This window comes from Chrysochloris asiatica, unplaced genomic scaffold (genome assembly GCF_000296735.1).
Source record: "Chrysochloris asiatica unplaced genomic scaffold, ChrAsi1.0 scaffold00293, whole genome shotgun sequence".
In the NCBI taxonomy this organism is placed as follows: Eukaryota; Metazoa; Chordata; class Mammalia; order Afrosoricida; family Chrysochloridae; genus Chrysochloris; species Chrysochloris asiatica.
The window spans coordinates 2,937,064-2,954,523 of NW_006408811.1; the positions used below are offsets into that span (position 1 = coordinate 2,937,064).

The following is a 17,460-nucleotide window of genomic DNA, read 5'->3' on the forward strand; positions in this document are numbered from 1 at the left end:
CCAAGACTGCAAATATTCATGGGAGCATACAGTTTCTTCTTTCTCTCAAAGAACCACAGGTGGGTTTGAACCGCTGACCTTTCAGTTAGCATCCCAATGCCTAACCCACAGCCACCAGGGCTCCTAGGCCTTGGATGATATACCAGGTTAAAAATTAATCACTAGTACAAGTTTTATTTCCAGGTGATTCCATCCATAGAGCCAGATAGATGAATGAGTTCTAATGACTACTCCCCATTGATAGAAGTAAAACTCAGGATTTGAAAAGACCACACCATCTGGAGAATTTCAGTAACAGCTTGTCTGCCTCTCTCGGGCCCCGAGTAGATATAAACTAGAGGAACATACGCATACTACTCATTATAAATAATCTTAAAGGTAAAAAAAAAGCCTTAGAACTGCTTTACTTATAGTAACAGATTATATGAGTATATGGCAAGCTGAAGTTTCCCCATTTTGTTCACTCTGTAATCCATTACAATTAATATTGTAAGTAAGAATAGCCTGAGTCATTCATTCACCTGGCCATCTGGTTATTGTTTATTGAACACCTATTATGTGCCAAGCATTGCCTTATGCTATATATACTGTGACAAATAGACATGCTCTCTCTTCTCAGGAGGCTTACAGTGTAGCCGGGGGAGAGAGAACAAGAAAATCATAGTTACAACTGGTGTTAAGTGCTTCAGAGGAAATGTTTCTGAGTAGGGCAGAGGGATTCATTGTTAATAATTAGGCTTAGTTAAAAAAATAAGGCAAAGTTAGTTCTACTTTAAGGAGTTCTCTATCAATTACTTTCTTATTACTATCAATCAGAAAAAGATACAAAGTTTGGCATAAAGACTTAATTCCCTACTTCAACAGAAAGCTGTAAAATTATGACATTCACTTACAACATTCTTTAGATGGGGAATATTTACATTTAACATTTGTGAACCTCACTGTAACCATACTATATAATCTGGAAGAGCATCTGCGGGACAGCGCCGAAGTGCAGACGAGTTCTAATACACTAAGATATTAAACCTGGCTCTTGCAAACAGTTAACATGCTTGGCTGCTAACCAAATGGTTGGAGGTTCGAGTCCAAAGAATATCAATAGTGTTTCCCAGAAAGTTATCTTAAATTAAAATCAAAAGTTCTGAATCAACATTATCTTCATAAACACTGGAAAGCGGCATTGTGCTTATGTGGCATTTTGTTAGTCGCTTCAGCAGTGAAGGCACATCAGGTGACAGGAACGTCTATTTGTTCTCTGGCACTTTTCACGTACCAGATTTTCCAAGAGTACAATATTGTCAATTTCACATCAGACCAAACCATCAAAGCTCATCTGCTGGCAATCTCAGATTTAAGAGGCGCAACCATCATAAAACGATGCTGTTGTTGACATTTTTAAGTGCTGTTGAGTCTGTTCCACCTAATAAAACCCTGCACAGGGTTTCCGAGGCTATGAATCTTTATGGGAGCAGAAAGCCTCATCTTTCTCTTGAGAAGCAGGTGGTGGACTTGAATCGCTGAACTTTTGGTCCTCAGTCCAATGCTTATCCTATGGAGCCACTGTGATCCCATAAAACTATGTGGTGCTCTTTAAATAATCAAAGCCAGGTGTGGGACACCCTCTGGTGGTACAGTTAACATGGGTGGTACAGTTAACATGCTTAGCGGCTAACTGAAAGGCTGCAGTTCAAATCCACCCAGAGGTGCCTCAGAATAACTGGTAATCTACTTCCAAATACCAGTCACTAAAGCACTGCAGAACACAACTTCACTGTGACACAGATGGAGTCATGCAAGTCTTGAGTTGCCTCAATGGCAAACGATTGACATAGTTACAAGAGGAATAGCAGATAGAACTTAGACAATGACAGGTTTCATTATCACCCCAAATAGTAAGACCTCAACAGTTTCTATATGGAGTGTAAAAGTCTAGATCCTCAAACAGAATGTGGTCATGTTCGTTGTTTCTGCTATAGATTTTAAGTTGAACATTTGCATTGCTATACACTAACTGATAAAGGAATGCATAAATGGATATTCCTGAAAGATCCTGAACAGTACTGTCTGTAGTTTAGCAAGAAGCTCAGAATTCATTCTTAACAGTTCATATGTTTACTGTATCTGGCAAACCTCTAGCCATCTATTTTTCACAACCAGTCTTCATTTCTATGCCTCTTTAACTCTCTCCCCTTCAAATGATTTAATTCCAGCATTCCTCCCCAACTTTCTTATCTCCATCCTGATCCCTGCTTCCAAGTTGGTACTGACTCATAGCGACCCTATGCACAACAGAAGGAAACACTGCCTGGTCCTGGGCCAACCTCACAATTGTTGCTATGCTTGAGCCATTGATGCTGCCACTTTGCCAATCCATCTCGTTGGGGGTCTTCCTCTTTTTCTCTGACCCTCCATCTTACCAAACATGATATCCTTCTCCAGTGACTGGTCCCTCCTGACATTATGTCCGAAGTATGAGAGACGAAGTTTGGCCATCTTGACCTCCAAGAAGCACTCTGGCTGCACTTCTTCCAAAACAGATCTATTGGTTCTTTTGGCAGTCCATGGTACCTCAATATTCTCCTCCAACACCATAAGTCAATAGCATCAATTCTTCTACGGTTTTCCTTATTCACTGTCCAACTCTCGCATGCACATGAGGTTATTAAAAATACCATGGCTTGAGTCAGGCACACCTGAGTCCTCAAACTGACAGCTTTACTTTTCCACTCTTTAAAAAGGTCTTGTGCAGCAGATTTGCCTAATGCAATACATCGTTTGATTTCTTGCATGCTGCTGCTTCCAAGAGTGTTGATGGTTGATCCTAGCCAAATGAAGTCTTTAACAACTTCAATCTTTTCTCTGTTGATAAGAATGTTGTTTATTGATCCAGTGGTGAGGATTTTTGTTTTCTTTACATTGAGATGCAACCCATACCGAAGGCTCTGTTCTAAGCTGGGCTATATGACAAAGAATGTGACATCAGGATTGGAGGAAGACTCATTAGCAACCTGCGATGTGCAGATGATCCAACCTTGCATGCTGAAAATGAAGAGGACTTAAAATAGCTGACCTATATGCCAGTGTATTTTGATAGTTTTCACATATATAACGTAGGTATTCCTGAAGACACAGTGAAACCTGTGAGAGCTGGAACTCTGTAGGGCAACCTTGCTGTTTTGGGCCACACAAGTTTCCCACCTTTGTTAGGTGTACAGTTTTATCACTTTTCTTTCAAATGTTTTAGTGGAAAATATTTGAGCTTTTCTGTTCCAAAAGTTTTCTGCCGTACACAGTTTCTGGCTGTCACAGGTTTTATTGTATCTAAAATACTTTAAGAAATTCTTTGTGGGATGCAGTCTTTCTTCCACTTAAACCAAAGGATTACAATGGGATTCTAAGTTGTGACTGACCAATTTATGACAGAATTCCTATAGTAGTGCCTTCTCAAACCTTTTGGCCTTCCTGATTTTCTACTAGTTAGTTATCAGAATCGCATTCTGCCATTCCTGCTTAACCAATGATTCCAGGATCTTCATAATCTGGTCACACAGCATACATATACTTAGTCTCTTCTTCCCTGTTGTTGTTAAATACTGTCAAATTGGTTCTGTCTCACAGCAACCCTGTATATGGTTTCCAAGGAGCAGCTGGTGGGTTTGAACCACCGACCTTGTGGTTAGCCATCCATTGCTTATCCTACAGCACCACACCAGGATCTTTTCATTAGCGAGGCTAATCTTTTTCATTCCCCCTTGAACAAACAGGCACTGTCACCAAGCCTTCTTATGCTACACCTGAGCCTGTAACACTTAACCGTGTTTGCCTACTTGTCCTACCTGCCATTCAAAGCCCACCCACTCTTAGGGAGGTTTTCATGGACCTCCTACCCATCCCACCATTTCCCACACTTTGCTATGACCTACTGTTGTGTTTTGATTCATGCGGAACTCTTTGCCCTAAGTCAATGAAGCTTTGGTCAGAGATGTCAGAGAATAACGTGCCCTACTTTCCTGTGGTCTGCACAGTCTGGCAAAATTCAGTGTCCTAGAAGTACATTTTACACTTGCTCCTTAATGTTATGATTGGCTCCCCGCCCACACCCCCTCCTTTCCATTTGACTGCTAAGTTCTCATGAAATAGCAATTTTTCTTCAACTACCGAGCAATGTCCACTTGAACTTAACCAGCCAACATTGCCAGGTTAATTTAGCTAAGTCAGCATTTTCTTTTCTTGCTTTAATGAAGAAATCTACTTCTTAGCAAATAAAGATCTGAGTCCTTGTCCCGGCAACCAAGCAAGGCTCAGCACAAGTCAACTCTCCAAAAGCACGTCAACTCTTGCTTATTGCCACCTCTATTTTCTTGGTCAAAGTAGCTAGTCCGTGTTCTTCCAGCATCTTCTGTAATCGTTCACCTACATGATTTCCTCATGTGCTTTTGTCTAAAATGCCTTCTCTTCCTACTTTTCAGATTTCCACCATACTTTTGAAGGAGAACTCCCTTATCATAGCTCTCACTTAATTGCAGGTAGTCTTTGACTTAGGACATATGCACGTTCTGACTTAAGACTGCCACCCTCTCCCTTCTACATCTTATCATTAGTAATATGTACTACAATATTGCAGCCCATAATTTTCTGATGCTATTATTCCCAGATGTTCAATTTAATGATTTACTGTTTAAAACACTGCTGCATAGATCTACTTTTCCAAACAAAATCAGGGGCTTCCATTGATTAGAAATAATTTATTTAATTTTTTTTTTATAATATAACCAAATACTGATGGCTTTTCTAAAGTCAATAGGCAAATTTGGGAAGCAGTGAAATGTTACCCACAAATAATGACGGAGCTTCCAAAAGTTCCTGGAAAGGTGAAATTGAAGTGGAATGAAATTTTCTCACAAAGGCTTTCAAGTACCCTCAAAGATGAAGCACATAGACAATTCTCACTAATTTTCAGACTAGAAATGCTGTCTCCACTCCTAGGGATGAAACTGATGGTCCAGACCTTTACTCATGTGAAGGCAATGTCATTCAACTCTTCTTCACTGATGTGCGTATTTTTCATGTATGTGTGTATTAAAATATATCTATGTTTACACATAATGTTCCCAACTCCCAAAGACAAATAAAGATCAGATTTATAAAGATACTATTATAAAAGGCAGTAATAATTGAGTCCTGGTATGGTGCTGTGGGATAAGCACTGGAATGCTAACCACAAGATAGGCAGTTCAAACCCACTAGCAATTCCTCGGGAACAGAGCTATCCTGAATAGGAAACGGTTTGATAGCACTTACCAACAACATAGTGACAAAAAATTAGATTTTTGACTTAATGTTAGAATCAAGTTATGAAGCTGTCATCAGAAAGGAACCCCATGGCTAAGTCTGGGATTTCTGTACAGTAACACCATATACAGTTGTATTTGTTGTTGTTATGTGCCGTGGAGTCGGTTCTGACTCATAGAGACCCTGTACAGGGCTTCTGAGGCTGTAAATCTTTACAGGAGCAGAAAGCCTCACCTTTCTCCCACGGAACAGCTGGTAGTTTCAAACTACTGACCTTGTGGCTCGTAGCCCCATTCATAACCACTACACTACCAGAGCTCGTTTATAGGTGTCATTTTCTCTTAATTATTATTATTATTATTATTTTAAGCAGCAACTGTTGACATCTGTGTGTCCCCAAAGAAGGACCAGATAAACACTTGCATCCAATATTCAATTAAAACCAACTTTCAATCATTGGGAATTTTAGCTAAGCAAATCCCAAAGAACAAGTTATGAGGCCTAAAACAAGCATCATTACATCAAGGTATCCTTTAAAAGGCAACTAAATAGAGGGCTGTTGTTGTTAATGTGCCGCTTAGTCGATTCCAACTCATAGCAACAATGTCCAGGGTTTCCAAGGAGCAGCTGGTGGTGCGCTTGAACTGTTGACTTTGTGGTTTGAAGTCCAGGGCTGATCCTACAATGCAACACCAGGAGTCCTAACAGAACCAACTCAACTCCAGTGATAGGAAGGGCCATGTACAAGTCGGAGGTTTGATAGAACAATGAAGATAGATGAAGACACAGGGAGGTATGCAAGGCTAAAGAAGATTGAGGTAAACAGTGATATGTACACACAACCTTGGAATAGCTTGTGTTCTGTGTGTAGCTACATGGACAGAGACACAGGCTGAATGGGTATGGGAGGAAGGGAGGGATATATATATATCTACAAATATGTGAATTTAAAGAGGATATTTGTGCATGAATGACCAGAGGGAGGAAGCGAGGTAACTGTTGTTGCATGGAGGGAACTGCAATCATTGAGATGAACAAAGCATATGATTTGTCTGATGCTCTTGTCTGTAAACCTTCACTCAATTCATAATAATAATAATAATAATAATAATAATACAAAGACAAATTATATTTTGGCTAAAATTACCTATCCTTTCAATTCAAGTACTTGCATGTTACCGAAAATCCTCCATCACAGTTGAATCTTGGCCCAGGAAGAAATCACTGTGGAGCTGGCTCATTATCTGTCAGGTACTAATGAAAGAATCTGCTCTATCAGCTCCATCGCTGTTTGGTTTTACAATGTTTGTTTTTTTGAGACAAAGGGAAAAGTATCAAATGAAACAAACAAACAACCACCACCAAAAAAACCCTGAAAATATCAAAAACCCCACCAATGATGCAATTAAAGGACAGCTGAAACTTTCCTTTAAAGGACAAAATATTTGAGCAGCTACTATGTAAAACCATTGGGACTTCAGATCCTCTGACCTGGAAGGGGTGGATGATGTGGTTTCCTGCTAGGTTAACAAGGCACCCCAAAGTCAAACTGGCTCAGTGTTCTTCCTATGACGATGCCAGCCCTCTGACAAATGCTCAAACACATTTGGCTCATTTCTGCTTCACCAAATGTTAACAAAAAGTACTTTAGCATCTGCATTACATATTCTAGAAGATTAGAGCAGGTTTGGCCCCTAATAAGACATTAAAAAAAAAAAAAAAAGTCAGATCATTTGGATGACATGTTTAGAACAGGGAGGGCAGCTGTGTCCAATATGGACATAATTAGGGAAGAAGTTATTTTTTACTTTACAGTTCTTGGGGCATGAATAATTAACTCTAGATTTCAGGAGGACTCAACTGTCCTGCCTAGATGAGATTTCAAGAATAATTTAAGAGTTAACATTTGTGTGTCTGTACTGGTTTATAAGGACTACCACATTCTTCTGCTTAATCCTCACATTTCATCATTTCAAGGTAAGTAAGAAGGGAATCTTCTGATTTTCAGCCTGAATGTGTTCGCCTCAAGGTTTTATCTGGTTTGAAAGCTCACAATGAAAACAAGAACAATCCCCAAATATCAACTTAGTTATTACAATGAGAAGTATAGTTCTAGAACAGGTCCGTTTCTGAAACAGCAGCTCCAAGGTAAGTTGTGTGAGTGTATGTGTCTTTTTCTTGAATTTAAAGTCAACTCATTTTATTTATGGAGGAAATGAAGCTCAGATGCTATACCTTATTTTAAACGGCAAAGCTGGGACGTGAACACAATCCTTTGTGCAGAGTTCAGAACCAAGCTCTTAATCACTGATTTATGAGGGTTCCTGGTGTGACCTTGTGGGATTGCTAACCACAAAGTTGGAGGTTCAAACACACCAGTCACTGCTTGGAAACCCTGTACAGGGTTGTTATGAGTCAGAAGTGACTTGACAACACTTAACAACAACCTTGAGATCACACCCCTGTATTTTGCATTCAGAGCTGTGCGTACCAATCTCTGCTGAACATCAGGCATTCTTAGGACTGTTTGTGCAAGGTGGGTGTGTCAGCTAAATATCAGAGGCATTGGGGAACATGCTCTCAAAATAGCAAAGCTGCCATTCTAACGCAAGTCTGTTAAACTCTAGATTCTGTGTTGTCTCATGTGATGATGACTTTCTTCTAGATGTCTGGCCGTTGGGAGGACAGGAGCTACTTCTAAACTAGAACCATGTCTAACAAAATACTGTTGTTGTGTGTCGTCTACACAGTTCCAATCCATAGCGATCTTGTATAGGGTTTCCAAGGAGTGGCTGGTGAACTTGAACTGCCACAAACATGCGGTTCAAACTGACTTTGCAGTCAAGCGCATTAGCCCGCAGTGCCACACTAGGACTCCTCTAACAAAATGGTGTTGTTGAGAGCCACTGAGTCAATTACGACCTATAGTGACCCTATATAGGGTTTCCAAGGAGTGGCTGGTGAGCCTGAACCACCGACCTTGTGGTTCAAATGACTCTGTAGTCCAGCGCCACACCAGGACTCCTCTAACAAAATAGGTTGTTACTAACTGCTGTCAAGTCCGTTCTAACTCAGTGATTCTTTATAGGATTTCCAAGGAGTGGCTGGTAGGTTTGAACCACCACCATACAGTTCAACTTGACCTTTTGTTCCATTGTTTAGCCTAAAGGTACTCATTAAAAATGCACATAAACACCAAGATTAGACCATAAAGATTCAAGCTTGTATCCTGCCCCTCCCACATAGTGTTGTGGCCTTCAATAAGCTAATATCTACTGAAATCTTTTCCACAAGACTTTCAAGGTGAAAGTCAAATGGGAGAATGGAATAATCATAAAACCCCATTAAAACTAAGTGCAGATCCATTCACCAAAATGGAGACAACTTCCCCTGGAGTCCTGGTGTGGTGCTGTTGGGTAAGCATCACAAGGTTGGTGGTTCAAACCCCATCTGCTCCTCGGAAACACTACGCAGGGTCGCTATTAGTTGGAACCAACTCCATGGCACTTAATAACAACAACAATTCCAAACAAAATAAAGCTTTAGAAGTTAGAACCTGCCATGTGGTTCAAGGGTAATTATCTAGCTTACTGGAATCTTTGAAAAACAACAACCAAAATTAATAATTGGGCTAGTTTTCTAATAAATGGTGATTTATTATGCTCTATGCTTGAGGACTAAGGTGCACTTAACCCAAGCCATGATATTTTCAATAACCTCATATGCATGCAAAAGCTGGACAGTGAGTAAGGAAGACCGTAGAAGAATTGATGCATTTGAGTTATGGTGTTGGAGGAGAATATTGAAAGTACCATGGGCTGCCTAAAGAACAAACAGATCTGTGTTGGAAGAAGTGCAGCCAGAGTGGTCCTTAGAGCCCAAGATGGTCAAACTTCATCTCTCATACTTTGGACATATTGTCAAGAGAGACCAGCCTCTGGAGAAAGATATCATGTTTGGTAAGGTGGAGGGTCAGAGAAAAAGAGGAAGAACCCCAGTGAGATGGATTGACCAAGTGGCAGCATCAATGGGCTCAAGCGTGGCAGCAATTGTGAGGTTGACCCAGGACCAGGCAGTGTTTCATTCTGTTGTGCATAGGGTCGCTGTCAGTTGGTACTAACTCAATGGCACCTAACAACAACAACATTATGCTCTTTGAAAATACCAGCAGTTGAAAAGGGATTTGGCAGTGACAAACTAATATAAAACTAAGGACTATTACCAGTTTTCCTAGAATCAAGAAAGCAATATACAAAATAGTGGGGGAAATAATCTTAAATTCATGTGCTTTATCTGTGTTTATTTATTTATTAAGGACTAAATTGTGTTTAAATGTGCTTTCTTTATTATTTTCATGGCTATACAAATTCAAATACTTTGTCATTTTTTCCCATAAAGTTAACCTTAGGCTGTGTGGGAAGGTCCCTAGGGGGTGTAAATGTTTTTACTACATTGCTTATCGAAAGGTTGGTTATTCAAATCCACTCAGCAGTACTGTCAAAGATATACTTGGTGATGTGATTCTGTTTAACTTACAGTCAAGAAATTTCTATGGAGCAGTTCTACTCTGTAACACATGTGGTTATCATTCGTGAGTCAGAAATGACAGCTAAGAACAAAAACAGATCATGTCAAGGGTGGGGATGGGGCGCTTGTAACACAGAAGATTCAACCCTACTGCCAGAATTTGGGTTAGTAGTTCTGGGATGAAGACCAGTAATTTGCATTTCTTATAAATTCTGGTGTGGCGCTGTAGGATTGGTTGTTGTTAAGTCCAGTTGAGTCAGTTCCGACTCAGTGGTCCATCCCATATAGGGATTCCAAGGAGCAGCTGGTGGGTTTGAACTGCTAACTTTGTGGTTCGCAATCCAGTGCTGATCCTACAGTGCCACACCAGGATTAAGTACTGGACTGCTAACACCAAAGCTGGTGTTACAAACCCACCAGCCGCTCCTCGGAAACCTTGTAAAGGGTTCCTATGAGTCAGAAGTGATTCATCTGCACTTAACAACAACAAATTACCAGATTATGCAACTACTGCTGGATCAGGGACCACACTCTGAACTCTATTCTCTTAAATGATTTCTCTATAGCATGAAATATACACCAGGCTAACTAAGTGTCCAATCTTAATTGGCTGAATTAATTTGTTAAAAGAAAAGTATGACAGTTCATTGGTTTGAACCCTTGATTTAAATCTGTATTAGAGAAATATTTTGCATCATAATGCTGGGAATAAACAGGAAACATAATAAAAAATATGCACTCAAAATTCTTCCAGGTTGAATGTGTTTCAAACGCAGCCTTCTAGGATTGTTCCATCACTCTTGTTGTCATTGTTGGATTCTGACTCATGGTGACCCTGTATAGAGTTTCCAAGGAGCCAGTGAGTTTAAACCATCAACCTGGCCCTTCAAACCAACCTTGCGGTCCAGTGCTTTATCGTACTGATCCATCATTTGCTCTGTGGCTACCTGAATTTCTACATTCTACTTTCTGCTAACTGCCACTTCTATACTGAACACTCATGTTGCCTGTCCGCCATTTCAGAGTTCAGAGCATTTTAAGGCAGTCAAAGGTCACTTTGGCTTGTGATGGTTGTTGCTGTGTGCCTTGGGGTCAACTATGACCCATAATGACCCTATACGATACAGTAGAATTACTCCATAAGGATTCCTATGCTGTAATTTTTCAGGAGCAGATCACACCTGGTCTTTTCTCCCACAGAGTCACTAGTGGGTTCGGACTGTTGACCTTTGGGTTAGCAGTTGAATGCTTAACCAGGGCACTACCAGGGCTTCTTGTAATGGTGGTAGAGAAAAATTGCAAATCTACTTCTATATTGAAGCAACAGCTCTCTGATGTTCCTGAAACTTCACAAGCCTTAATAATTCTGCTACACAGATGTAAGAAATGCAGACTTTCTGCTAGCAAGGGCAAGAAAATTAAATATTAGAGTTAAAATAAGTTTGGGGAGTGGAAAGTAAGGTGGGTAGAAAAAAGATTTGGACTCATGTGATAAGCATTAATTTCCATCTTTGTTGAGTCATTTGTTCACCCTCTCCTTAGTCTGGAGTTGCAAGCTTCTTCCCAGGGCAGAAGGATGCAGATAAATATGGCGACCTGTCCAGCTATGTGGGCAAGGATAATATGGGCCATATTCACTCTGGAAAAAATTTTTTATTTCTAGTCTAGTGTCCCAGTATACTGCCTTTAGTCTAGAAGGTCAATTTGACCAAACCAAAATGCAGGCTTTCTCACCAAGAAGAGGGAGTTAGTTCCCAGTTAGTTCTAATGTAAGCACAGGCAAATATACCAAAACTGCTACTATTAAAGGTTTGAACAATTAACATTTTTCTGGAAGACAAGCAGTGTCTAATTCTGTCAAAGACATTCTCCATTTTTATAGTATTTTTGCAGCCATATAGTTTAGTTGTTTATTGGAAAAAGCAAACAACAACAATGAAAACACACAATTGGAGTCCTGGTGCGGATCTGTGGGTTAAAGCACGGGACTGCAAAGTCAGTTTAAACCACAAGGTCAGCAGTTCAAGCTCATCAGTCACTCCTCAGAAACCTTATACAGGGTCGCTATGGGTCGGAACTGATTCAAGGGCATTTAACAACAACAGAAACAACAACAACCTAGCACAATGATTGAAAGCATGGTTTCTGGAGTCCCCACTTCACCACTGCTGGCCCCTTGACCTTGAGCAAGTTAACTGAACTTCTCTTTCCTTCAGCTTTCTTATCTAGGGAGAATAATAGTACCCATCCCCAAGTTATTGGAGTCGTGGTGTGCCACTATTGGGAAGAATGCTAATCTAGTATGCTTAGGGTACCTGATCTTATCTGACCTTGTGGTTTAAACCAGTTTTGCAGTCCAGTGCCTTAAACCCACCAGCTCCGCACCAGGACTCCAATTGTGCTAGGTGGTAGACAGAAACTGGCATGGGACTGCTAGCCCTTTGCATCCACACTCAGCACCATTTGTCTCTCTCATTTGTAATGAATAGTATTTATTGTAGAAAATGTTTGGTAGCTTGCTCTCCTCCTGATTCACTACAGTGTTCATCTATTTAAAGTATGGTGCCATGAATTCAGTTTCCCCTGGTGTGATTCTGTCAGATAAGCACTGAACAGTAAGGTTGGTTTGAACCACAAGGTTGGAGGTTCAAACTCACCAGTCGCTCCTTGGAAACCCTATACAGCGTCACGCTATTAAGTCAAAACTGACTCTACAACAACAGTGAACACAAATAAGGAGGCCTGGTGGCACAGTAATTAAAGGACTGGACTGCTAAGCAAAAGGTCATTGGATGGAACCCACCAGCAACTCCATGAAGAGAGATGGCTGGCTGTGTGCTGTGGAGTGGCTCCAACTCATAGCAACCCTGTACAGGGTTTACGAGGCTGTAAAGCTTTACGGGAGCAGAATGCCTCATCTTTCTCCCGCGGAGCAGCTGGTAGTTTCGAACTGCTGACCTTGCACTTTGCAGCCCAATTCATAACCACTACGCTACCAGAGCTCCTTTGAAGAGAGATGAGAGGTCTAAATTCAAACTCAGTGCCATAGACTCAATCCTGACTCAGATCCTCTACAAGTTTCAGAGACTGCAAATCTTTCTGGGAGCAGACAGTCTCATCTTTTTCCCTAGGAGTAGCTGGTGGTTTTGAACCGCTTACCCAACAGCAGCCCCAGGAAAGCCTCTGGAGCATTTCTACTCTGTCCTATCACAATCAACTCAGTGACAATGGGTTTTAAACACACACATCTGATGTTAAAGCTATTTCATTCAAAAATGACTTTAACCTATTTTGGTACATTTCAGTGGCACAGCTTCAACTTTAGAATTACATAGCCGCTCCACAGAGAATTTTAAAAATACATATCCTGTTCCTCAGGTGTTTCATATTGCCAATCTGGTTCCCATTCTGGTGCTGTTTAAAGGGGGAAAAGCCTTATGTGTTCCATTGGTTACCTAAGCCTCCCTAGTCAGTCACTTTCAAGCCTTCCCAGCTGGGGAGGTCTGTTAAGATGGCCATTAGGGCAGCTACAAACCCCTGGCGAGCTCTGTTCTTCAGCAGCCTTCTCAAGTATTTCAGCCTCTGAGCTTTGTCTTTAAGCATAGCAACAATCAAATCTTCCAGTGCAGACAGACTGAAGAAGAGAAACATGAACCCCTTCAAAATCACACAGGTAAAACTATCAATGGAGGGAAGTTTACACTTATGGCCATCTGGGGGAAGAATGAGAAATGAAGCAGCACATACTCATTGCACCAACAAAAAATCCTCGTCTCCACAGAGTCTTCTGCCAGTCCGGAACTGCCCAGATGGTTTGTTTTCCTGTTCTCTTACTTTTCAGGTAGTTGAAGAATGGCCAAGCTGGCAGATAAAGATCACCCTCTACTAGCGGGTTGGCAGTTTCCAGAGTCCCTGTATCATACTCATGCTAATAAGTGTCTTAAAAACAATTCCTTCCAACCCAAACAACGTGACTGAAAGTTATTCAACCTTTGGAACTAGTCAACAAGTAAGTCTAATGCATAGGAATTTGGACTTTTGGTTTAATCTAAAACTCTTGAGTAGAGACACAAACTCTGAATTCTGTCTTTAGCAATCTAGACAAATCTTTTAACAAATGTTACTGTACATCCGTAATTGAAGATCTTCAGTTTCCAAAATAACCAGAAAGGCCAATGCATACTCGTATATGTCATAGCTCAACATTGTAAGTCATTCTACCACATACATACATGTGTGGTCATACATTGAAATGTAGATTGGTAAATGATTTCAGTGGCAGTCATCGGGGTAAGAAATTAGAGGCTAGAGTGGGAAGGGAAAGAAGAAGTTAAATTCCTCACCAACAACAGGAAAAAGAATCCAATCTTAGGAGGAACGCCAATAAAGAATTTAGCAGTAGGAATCTGTCCCAGAAATACAGATTGGTGAAGCCCATTTAGTCTCCTTTATGTTTTCCTAGGAGACTTTCCACAGTGCATATTCCATGTGTACTAAGTGTGGCATTTGGCTTAAACATAGCTACAACTGTGACGATGGGGGACAGAACCAGTCACTATGAGTCTAAACCAACTGATGGCAGGCACCTAACAATACTGTTCATTGTCATAGTCCCAGCCCTTCACCAAAAAGGGCTTTCCCCACAGATTAAGAAGAGGGATCAAACCTCAAACATTCCAGATTTCACAAGGCAATAAACCTTCTGGTGTGGCACTATAGGATAAGCACCGTGCTACTAGCCACAAGGCTGGTCATTCAAACCCACCAGCCACTTCTCCATGGTTGCTGTGAGTCAGAACCAATTCTAAGGCACTTAACAACAACAACACAGTGGGATTGAAAGCTAAAATCCATCTAAGAGGGAAGAGACAATTCTTGGTGGGTGGGGCACCCGGCCATAAAATAACAGCCTAATCAAGATTTGGATTCCTGATGTGGTGCTGTAGGATCAGCACTGGACTGTGAACCACAAGGTCATCAGTTCAAACCCACCAGCCACTCCTCCTCCAAGGTTGCTCTGCATCAGAACCAACTCTAAGGCACTTAACAACAACAACACAGTGGGATTGAAAGCTATAATCCATCTAAGAGGGAAGAGACAATTTTTGGTGGGTGGGGCACCGGGCCAGAAAATGACAGCCTAATCAAAATTTGGATTCCTGGTGTGGTGTTGTAGGATCAGCACTGGACTATGAACCACAAGGTCGGCAGTTCCCAATAAAGGGTGGGTCTGAGTTGAAAGCCACTCAAAGGCACTTAATAACAATCAAGGTTTGGCTACCTTTTAGAAGAATGTCTTGCAAAGCAAGTATCACAGACAAGCATTTGGTGGCTGCAGCCCCCTCCCCCCCAACCCACCCCGTCCCTGGCTAGTTCCTCCTTCCCCAAAAGTTGATAGATGCTTTATGGTGTGTAAGGAAGATCAAGGATATAATCTATCAAGTTATTCCAAGAGCACTATCAGGCATCTCAGAGCCATTTTTTTGTGGTTGCCTCCTTTTCTTTGACATTACTACTCCTGTTTGAGTTAGCCATGCCTTACCTCCTCCCACAATCCCCCTCCCCTTTGCCTGATTAGGGCCAGAAATTTTTTCATTAAGTCACTTTATAGTGCAATAGCAACATTTACTATTCATGAAGTCGCCCCTCCATAATTTTTAAGTCTTTCCATGTGTCTGGAAGCTTGTTTCTGTTTTTCTCATTTTACAGAGTGGCTCTCTTCCTTCCAACACAAACTAAAAAGAAAGAGGACAAACTGGGGGGAGTGGACAGAGGCTGGAGATAACATCCAGAATCTTTAAGTGTGTTTAATCCAGTTAAATTTCCCTTTTGACTAAACAGCTCCCCGCTGCAGATGACTAAGGACCTGAATTCCAGACTAGGAATTAAGTGGAGTGGGGAAAGACAGTAGAAGCAAGTAAGAGCGTCAGCTCTATGCTATGAAAACCCGCTATGCTACTGAGGCTCCATGGTTTTAACACATTCATAACCCCCCCACACACACACACACACTTTACTAGAATTTTTATTTTCCAACCGCTTTATAGAAGCAGGCAGTCACCACTTGCTTTAAGGCTTCCTGCTTTGGGGATTTAAAACAAGTTTGTTCAGTCCCCTAAGCAGATACTTTCTTAGGAATGCCGGTGTAAGACAAAGTTCACCTTAATGCCATACGTTGTCTGTCACCAGGAAAAAGCTTCTTATGGGCACAAACCAGCTCCCCAGCCTTTGTCGCACGGCAAAAATAAACACCATTTGCGGAGTTAATTAGGTGGTCAGCAGCCTTTGAGGGGTGGCCACAGAGCTTTTAAAGTAGCACAGATGGGGCACACAAAAGGAGGCGCTGGTGAAATGTCAAGCTATACATCTGGAGCCAGATTCCAAAGGTAAATGCATCTCTGGAAGCTATTCCTCAGATGTCAGGCCACAAGACCCCTGCTTCCCCCAAGTACACTGTCTTGTGCCTTAAGATTCCCCACAGCTCAAACGTCTGCACTCCAAAATAGGGGCTGGGGGAATCAAGCCAAGGAGAGGGGGTAGGCAAGCCAAGGAGGGAAGGAGAGCTCCAAAAACGAAGCCAAAGGGAAGGAGTAAAAAGCTACTCACACGCTACCTAGCGCCGCTGCGAGACGAGCATGACTTCGCGGTCCGGGAGCCTCCAGGCTGCAGAGCTGCGGACACGCCGGGCCCCGCTTAAGTACCCGCCGGGCCGGGAGCCTTGGAGCCGCTCAGCCACTCCCGGCGAGAGATATGGTTCCAATCAGATGCTGGCAGCTGAGGACTCCCCAGGAATGTGCCGGGATGTTTTTGCTGCCTGGGTTTGGTAACTCCCCCTCAACGTGTCTGCTGAGTCTTCCAAACTTAACTGTTTATTAACTTGAGCGGCGGCTGCGCCGAGGACCCTGTGACTCCGCGAGGTCCCGCCAGCTGGGGGCGATCGCCAGGCAAGCTAGAGAATGGGAGGATGGAGCCCAGAGTGTGGGCGACAGAAAAAACCCAGGCCCAGTAGCGGGGAGGGGGTGGTGCAAATCAGGACAGGAAAGGGAAACTCCAGAGGAAAGGGGTGGGATCCACCGAACTTCATTTCACAAATCCGTTCCTTGGATTCCCATTTCCAGTGATGTGGTACACGGAGTCCACCTAGCCCCCTGGGGCCCTTGAACAAAGGATTGCCTTTACTCCTGACATTCCTGACCAGGGACAGTGGATCCCAGCTCAAATGGGCTGCTTCTCAAGTTTAAAGTGCGGTTGTCCCCTTTAAAGGAATGCGTGTCTCTTTCATTTCAGATGTGGATGCCCTGAGTTTGGTGGGAACTCTATGTATGTATATGTAAAGCATATTGTATTTACATATGAAATAGAATTATGTATATACGGATAGAAAAACAATACTCTGTCTATGAAATCGATGTAAATGAAAACCGTTCACTTCTATATAAGTTATCTAAATAAGCTATGTAGCTGATATAAACAAAGATTACAGATTGATGAACCTTACAAGGTATATGTCCATGTGCAGAACATGAGTTTATCTTTACATTTACTAAGCATTTCATATTCTTTTATTTTAAAAACAACAAAACCCATGAGCCATGAGAAATAAAATATTTTAAAATATTAACATACAGTGTTCCGCAGGAA

At 41.7% G+C, this 17,460-nt stretch overlaps 1 protein-coding gene across 1 annotated transcript in view; it reads right to left on the reverse strand.

Moving 5' to 3' along the window:
- Positions 1-16,602, reverse strand: part of DAB2 (Dab, mitogen-responsive phosphoprotein, homolog 2 (Drosophila)) — a 76,355-nt gene extending 59,753 nt beyond the window's left edge. The window contains exon 1 of the mRNA XM_006874685.1: positions 16,426-16,602. The gene's annotated coding sequence lies outside the window, so the exon portion shown is untranslated. The remainder of the gene's footprint in view (positions 1-16,425) is intronic.
- Positions 16,603-17,460: the final 858 nt, after the last annotated feature.